This window comes from Pseudophryne corroboree, chromosome 7 (genome assembly GCF_028390025.1).
Source record: "Pseudophryne corroboree isolate aPseCor3 chromosome 7, aPseCor3.hap2, whole genome shotgun sequence".
NCBI classification, from domain to species: Eukaryota; Metazoa; Chordata; class Amphibia; order Anura; family Myobatrachidae; genus Pseudophryne; species Pseudophryne corroboree.
The window spans coordinates 505,146,527-505,154,554 of NC_086450.1; the positions used below are offsets into that span (position 1 = coordinate 505,146,527).

The 8,028-nt window shown below is 49.0% G+C and overlaps 1 pseudogene; it reads left to right on the forward strand.

Moving 5' to 3' along the window:
- The first annotated feature begins 270 nt into the window (after positions 1 to 270).
- LOC134943945 (arylamine N-acetyltransferase, pineal gland isozyme NAT-3-like) lies at positions 271 to 7,608 on the forward strand (annotated as a pseudogene).
- The last annotated feature ends 420 nt before the right edge of the window (positions 7,609 to 8,028 follow it).

Here is an 8,028-nt window from a genome sequence, read left to right on the forward strand (position 1 = left end):
ATTCGAGTTGCTCGGAACCGTGCAAAAGAATGTGAAGTTCACGCGGGTTCGGATCCCGAGTTACCGAACCCGCTCATCACTAGTCTCCAGTAGATATACCAACTTTGGCCACCACCCGGTACAGTAGGTCTTGGAATGGGGTTGGGTATGATAAGTTGATATTGCTTATTCTATATAGTAAAACAACATTTACATTATGCACTGTACATTTTTACAAATGCACATTTTCTGATCGGATATATGATATTTATATATTGTATATTATATTCTTGCAAGATGGATTTGAACCTCTATCTCCAGAGGATTGGAATCACAGAATTGAAACCAGATTTCTTCACACCGTCCCTTTCAGCGCTTCGGGAGCTACATCGCCGCCATCTGTTCTCTGTACCATTCGAGAGCCTCAGCATGCACATCGGGGAGAAAATTATCCTGGATACCCTCTGGATTTATCAGAAAATTGTTCTGAGAAAACGAGGGGGCTTTTGTTTTGAAAACAACGGTCTGTTCTTGTGGGTGTTACAAGAGTTGGGGTACCAGGCAAAGCAATGAACCCATTCACTTGTGTTTTTGGACCTCCGTTTGACCACATGATACTGAGTGTGGAATTGGAGGGCAGGCGGTGGCTTTGTGATGTTGGCTTCGGAGATGGAATCCGGGATCCATTTCCCCTGGAGGCGGGATGGGAAGAGGAGCAGGACAGTGGTGTGTTTCGGTTACGGGTGGAAGCGGAAGAGTGGTACTTGGAAAGTGTCAGGAATCGACTCACCGCTGTTATGTCTGTCCGCCGGAGCGGACTCCGTCCGGGGTCACTGCATATTGCTGTCATCTGTCGCCCTGCTCGTGGATGCCATCTCAGGCCTGGAAGCGCCCCTGGAGTCAACGGGCGTGTGGGCGCGCCGCGTTCCTGCCGGGCCGCGGCATGGGCGCCGCCATGACAGTATTCCCCAGTGTAAGTGCGGCAGCCAATCCGGAGCTTGGCCGCACCCCCTTGTCTCACTCCAGCCAATACCTGCCGGTCAAGGGGTATATCAGGAGCTGCAGGGTGAGTCAGAGGTTGTCCTGAACTTTGTGTCACTCCTGCGACCCGTGTGTCTGGACCTGTTCTCCTGTTTCTCCGTGTTCCTGGATACTCTCCTGGTCCTCCGTGTTCCTGGATATTCTCCTGATCCTCCGTGTTCCTGGTTATTCATCTGTACCTCTGTTACCTCCGTGGAACTACAAGCACCAGCACTACAGCAATACCTGTCTGGCTTCACCTCCACCATCTGCAGTGTGTTCCAGCCTTCATCAGTAGAGACTCTCTCTCCAGGTGCATCCCGTCATCTCACCTGTGATTCAGCCTGCATGCTGATTGTGCATTCCCAACAGCACAGTGAACATTTCCATCAAGTCTCCTGCATTGCTACCAGGTTTGCTACCATTATTCCACCTCTGCTGGCTCCACGTTTTAACTATTCCGGTTCCATTTCTGCATTACAAACTCTGCCATAGACTTTCAGCTCTCAAGCCGTATTATTATCATTTGCCATTACCATTGCCGTTACCATTGGCATTTCCATTGCATTCGTTTGTTTTACTTTCTGCTGCATTATTATCTGGACTTTCTGTTATTAATAAACTACATTGTGCACATGCGCAGAAATCCAATACTGCCTCCTCACTTCATTCCTCCTACCTCCACTGACCCACTAGCGCCCCCTCCGGGGACACAAACTAAACCGACTCTGACAGTAAGTTCAGGACCGATGGACTCGGACGGTGGTCAGAGTGTGGGGTCAGGGGCCTTACAAAATCTGGTCTCCCGTTTGGATGGACAAGAGGCTGTGCAGCAGCAGATATTCCAGTTTCTGCAAGGGATGTCCTCCCGGATTGATACGTTACAACAATCTCTGCTAAGTGCGCCTGCACCTCCAGTTCCTGTTACCCCAGCACATGCAAATGTTGGGGGTTCTTCTTCTCCGGCTGCATCTGCTCCTGTATCTCGTTTGCACCTGCCTGTGCCTAGCAGGTATGATGGCAGTCCGAAGTTATGCCGTGGGTTCCTCAACCAGTGTGAAGTCCAGTTTGAACTTTTACCTCACAATTTTCCCACGCCAAGATCCAAGGTTGCTTATATCATCTCACTGCTCTCTGGATCAGCCCTGAGTTGGGTGTCTCCTCTGTGGGAACGTGCTGACCCGTTGATGAACAACTATGCCGAGTTTGTTTCCATCTTTAGACGCATCTTTGATGAACCGGGTTGTGCAACGTCAGCCTCCGCAGATCTTCTCCAGCTCCGTCAAGGGACTCGCAGCATGGGCCAATACGTCATCCAGTTCCAGACGTTAGCCGCAGAGATTCAGTGGAATAACCAAGCTTTGGTAGCAGCCTTCTGGCATGGACTCTCGGAGCGGATAAAAGATGAACTGGCAACCCGTGATATTCCTGAGCAATTACCAGAGCTAATCTCCCTATGTATCAAGTTGGACTCTCGCATCCGCGAACGCAACAGTGAGCGTGCTCGTGCTGAGTGTCGCAAACCAAGAATGGTACCTCCTGTACGGTTTCAGCCTCCACCTTCTGATGAGCCTATGCAAATTAATAGGTCCCGCTTAACTGCTGAGGAGCGGTCAAGGAGACTTCGTGAGAGACTGTGTCTTTATTGTGCGGCAGTAGGTCACCAAATTAATTCTTGTCCAGTGCGTTCGGGAAACGCCAGATCCTGACTTGTAAGGGAGGAGTCAAGTTGGGATCTTTCAGGCAAGCTCCTTCAACCCAAGATCTCATTCTTCCTGTGACCTTAGAGACGGTGGCTGGACTCCAAGCTGCAACTGCGTTGGTAGACTGTGGTGCAGCGGGAAATTTCATCTCTCAAGCTGCGGTAGACAAGTTTCATCTGCCGGTCTATGAACTTCCATGTCCAGTCTACATCACGGCAGTAGATGGTAGTCGTATTTCTAAAGGGTATATCACTCAACAAACCAGGCCAGTTATACTGGGGGTTGGGTTCCTGCATTCTGAGTTAATAAAGTTTTTAGTTATTCCTCAGGCAACTCAGGAGATTGTGTTAGGTATGCCCTGGCTCCAGCTACATATCCCGCAGATTGATTGGTCTACATTACAACTAACTGCTTGGGGGTCACATTGCCGTCAGTCTTGTTTAGCCCAAGTTGTTCCTGTCAAGACTTCTGAAATCAAGAAGACCCAGTCTACTCTTCCTATGGCCTACCAAGATTTCGCTGACGTCTTCAATGAAAAGGCCGCTGATGTTCTGCCGCCCCATAGAGAGTGGGATTGCCCCATCGACCTTATTCCTGGCAAGAAACCACCTAGGGGGCGCACCTACCCGTTATCTGTTCCTGAAACCGAAGCGATGAGCGAATACATCAAAGAAAACTTACAGAAAGGATTCATCCGTCCCTCATCTTCACCTGCTGGGGCAGGTTTCTTTTTTGTTAAAAAGAAAGATGGAGGACTACGTCCATGTATTGACTACCGGGGACTTAATGATATTACCATTAAGAACAGCTACCCGTTACCTCTTATTACCGAGTTATTTGATAGAGTCAAAGGAGCCCGCATCTTCACCAAGTTAGATCTCCGCGGTGCCTATAATCTCATCAGAATCCGCAGCGGTGATGAATGGAAGACGGCTTTCAATACTCGGGATGGCCATTACGAGTACCTGGTAATGCCATTCGGGTTGAGCAATGCCCCAGCAGTGTTCCAGCACTTTGTTAATGAAATCTTCCGTGACGTTCTGTATAAATATCTCGTTGTTTACCTGGACGATATCCTCATCTTCTCTCAAGACCTCTCCTCTCATCGTCTCCAAGTCCGTGAAGTCCTCCGACGTCTTCGTGAGAACCGTCTCTACGGCAAATTATCCAAGTGTACCTTTGAAGTTGCCTCCATACCCTTCCTGGGGTATATAATTTCTGGATCGGATCTCCAGATGGACCCGGCAAAATTGGAAGCTATTGCCAATTGGTCCATTCCAAACACTCTTAAGTCCATTCAACGATTCCTGGGCTTTGCCAACTATTACAGGAAATCCATCCGAGGCTTTTCAACTCTCATTGCTCCTATTACTAGCTTAACTCGAAAAGGGGCAGATCATTCCAACTGGTCAGAAGATGCCCTGGCTGCGTTTCAAAAAATCAAGATGGCTTTTATGACTGCACCAGTTTTGTTACAGCCCGATGTTAATAAGCCCTTCGAGTTCGAGGTGGATGCTTCCACAGTAGGAGTGGGAGCTGTTCTCTCTCAGATAGGAACTGACGGGAAGATTCATCCCTGTGGATTCTTTTCCCGCAAATTTTTTCCTGCAGAAGTTAATTATTCCATCGGAGATCAAGAGCTTCTGGCGATTAAACTGGCCCTTGAGGAATGGAGGTATCTCCTGGAAGGGGCGAAGTTTCCATTTAACATCTATACGGATCATAAAAACCTGCTCTATTTGAAGGCAGCTCAGTGCCTTAATCCTCGCCAGTCCCGATGGGCTATGTTCTTCTCCCGTTTTAATTTTAAGCTCCATTTCCGCCCAGGTTCTCAGAATACCAAAGCAGATGCCTTGTCTCGATCCATGGAATCCGAGGACGAGATATCCGATCCAGTACCACGCTCCATCCTGGATCCTGTTGCATTTGCCTCATCACAAGTTTCTCCAGCTCCGCCTCCTGGTAAGACTTTTGTTGCTCCTGAACTCCGTTCTAAGTTGCTGTCTTGGGCTCATCAGTCTAAATTTACTGGACATCCTGGTGTCCTAAAGACTTTTAAATTTCTCTCCGAGACATACTGGTGGCCGAAGATGAAAGTCGACATCAAAGACTTTGTGGCGTCTTGTCCTAAATGTGTGCAGCACAAGACTCCTCGTCAGTCCCCAGCAGGTCAGTTACAGCCATTATCCATTCCCAGCCGTCCTTGGTCACATCTGTCTATGGATTTCATCTCTGACCTTCCCTCCTCCCAAGGATTCAATACCATCTGGGTAGTGGTCGACAGATTTACCAAAATGGCTCATTTTGTTCCACTCCAAGGACTTCCTTCAGCTCCAAAACTGGCCCAAATCTTCCTACGGGAGATTTTCCGTTTACATGGACTACCCACTGAAATAATATCTGACCGTGGAGTTCAGTTTGTGGCAAGGTTTTGGAGAGCTCTCTGTTCTGCCATGCAGGTCCATCTCAAGTTCTCGTCAGCTTATCATCCTCAGACGAATGGGCAAACAGAGAGGGTAAACCAGGAGTTGGAAACTTTCCTGAGACTGTACGTGTCATCTTCCCAAGATGACTGGGAGGATTTGCTCCCGTGGGCTGAATTCGCTCACAATTTCCGCTACCACACAGCTACTGAAACTACTCCGTTCTTCGCTGTTTATGGGCAACATCCACGTGTTCCTGATTTTCAAGACCTTCCTAGCATCGATGTTCCTGCTGCCACTACTGTCCTCAGTCAGTTCTCGTCAATTTGGAGGAAGATTCATACTTCACTCAAAAAGGCTTCTGCCCGGTACAAGTTCTTTGCCGACCGCAAGAGACGTGCAGTTCCCAGCTTGAAACCTGGTGATAAAGTCTGGCTTTCCACCCGGAATCTTCGTCTTAAAGTGCCTTCGATGAAGTTTGCACCACGCTTCATCGGTCCTTTCTCCATCGAAAGAGTTCTTAATCCTGTGGCTTACAAGCTCAAGTTACCCTCTTCATTGCGAATTCCTAATGCTTTCCATGTCTCTCTCCTCAGACCATTAGTCCTGAATCGCTTCCAAAGAGCTCTTCCAGCTGGTCCCAGAATTCCAACTCAGCGGGGCATAGAGTTCGAGATAGAGAAGATTCTGGACTCCCGTCACCGGTATGGTCGTCTGCAATATCTCATCGACTGGGCCGGTTATGGTCCTGAGGAGAGGAGTTGGGTGAACTCTGCTGATGTCAACGCTCCCAGGTTGGTCCGTGTTTTCCACAGGTCTCATCCTTCCAAGCCACGTGGGTGTTCGGTGCCCACCTATAAGGGAGGGGGTACTGTCAGGAATCGACTCACCGCTGTTATGTCTGTCCGCCGGAGCGGACTCCGTCCGGGGTCACTGCATGTTGCTGTCATCTGTCGCCCTGCTCGTGGATGCCGTCTCAGGCCTGGAAGCGCCCCTGGAGTCAACGGGCGTGTGGGCGTGCTGCGTTCCTGCAGGGCCGCGGCATGGGCGCCGCCATGACAGTATTCCCCAGTGTAAGAGCGGCAGCCAATCCGGAGCTTGGCCGCACCCCCTTGTCTCACTCCAGCCAATACCTGCCGGTCAAGGGGTATATCAGGAGCTGCAGGGTGAGTCAGAGGTTGTCCTGAACTCATACTTGCCTACCTGCCACTCTCCATGAGGGAGAAAATGCTCTGTTCCTGGACTTTCCTGGTAATGTATGATTGCATCACCTGTGGTGAAACACCTTTCTTATCAATTAACTAGCTCACCACAGGTGATGGCAATCACATATTACCAGGAAAGTCCAGGAACAGAGCATTTTCTCCCTCATGGAGAGGGTCAGGTAGGCAAGTATGCCTGAACTTTGTGTCACTCCTGCGACCCGTGTGTCTGGACCTGTTCTCCTGTTTCTCCGTGTTCCTGGATACTCTCCTGGTCCTCCGTGTTCCTGGATATTCTCCTGATCCTCCGTGTTCCTGGTTATTCATCTGTACCTCTGTTACCTCCGTGGAACTACAAGCACCAGCACTACAGCAATACCTGTCTGGCTTCATCTCCACCATCTGCAGTGTGCTCCAGCCTTCATCAGTAGAGACTCTCTCTCCAGGTGCATTCCGTCATCTCACCTGTGATTCAGCCTGCATGCTGATTGTGCATTCCCCACAGGACAGTGGACATTTCTATCAAGTCTCCTGCATTGCTACCAGGTTTGCTACCATTATTCCACCTCTGCTGGCTCCACGTTTTAACCATTCCGGTTCCATTTCTGCATTACAAACTCTGCCATAGACTTTCAGCTCTCAAGCCGTATTATTATCATTTGCCATTACCATTGCCGTTATCATTGCCGTTACCATTGGCATTTCCATTGCCGTTACCATTGCCATTTCCATTGCATTCGTTTGTTTTACTTTCTGCTGCATTATTATTATCTGGACTTTCTGTTATTAAGAAATCTACATTGTGCACATGCGCAGAAACCCAATACTGCCTCCTCACTTCATTCCTCCTACCTCCACTGACCCACTAGCGCCCCCTCCGGGGACACAAACTAAAACGACTCTGACAGAAAGGAAGGAAGACAATGACCAGTGGAGGAGCCTGTACAAGTTCACCCTTGAAGAGAGGAGATTTGAGGACTTCAGGGAGATGTGTGACTTTCTCCAGACCTCACCAAGGTCTCTCTTTGTTTGCAAATCTCTCTGCTCCCTACAGCTACCAGATGGCAGACTGACCTACATCGGACGCAAGCTGATCAGCACAGAGTATACCAAGGGCGGTGGGAGTGTGAAGACCACCGAAGAACTCAGCGATGAGGAGATCCCTGACCTGCTCAGAGAAAAGTTTGGCAATGTGCTAAATGCAACATTTGTTCCGAAGGATGAGATGTTGGCCCCAAATCCTGATGGACAGTGAGGCCTCAGTTGATATTTGGCATTTACACAGCTATGTGTATTATATCAATATTAAAATGAAGGAAATACATAGAATTACGCATCTTAAACATTTCACAGCTTGATTAGACATACAGCGGCCACATTGGGCATTCTGAAATAAATGTGGATCTTTGCCACCCCTATAAACCAGCCTGTAAAAGTAGCCATCATCGCTATAAGACGGCAGGTGAACAAGCCCTATCCTTGGTGCAAAAGAAGTGTGTGAAATCGCGCGGCTCTCTAAGTAGCCGGCAATTCCACCTACACACTCACCATCATGCCACCGTGGTGCTCGTAGTTATTATTATTGGTCCTGATTCAGAGTAACGCACTAATCCAGTGTTTGTGGGTCTACGCATGTACAAGACTTGTTCTATACATGGCCCAGAACAGGTGCTACGAGATCGCTCGCAGTCCCCCTTAGCC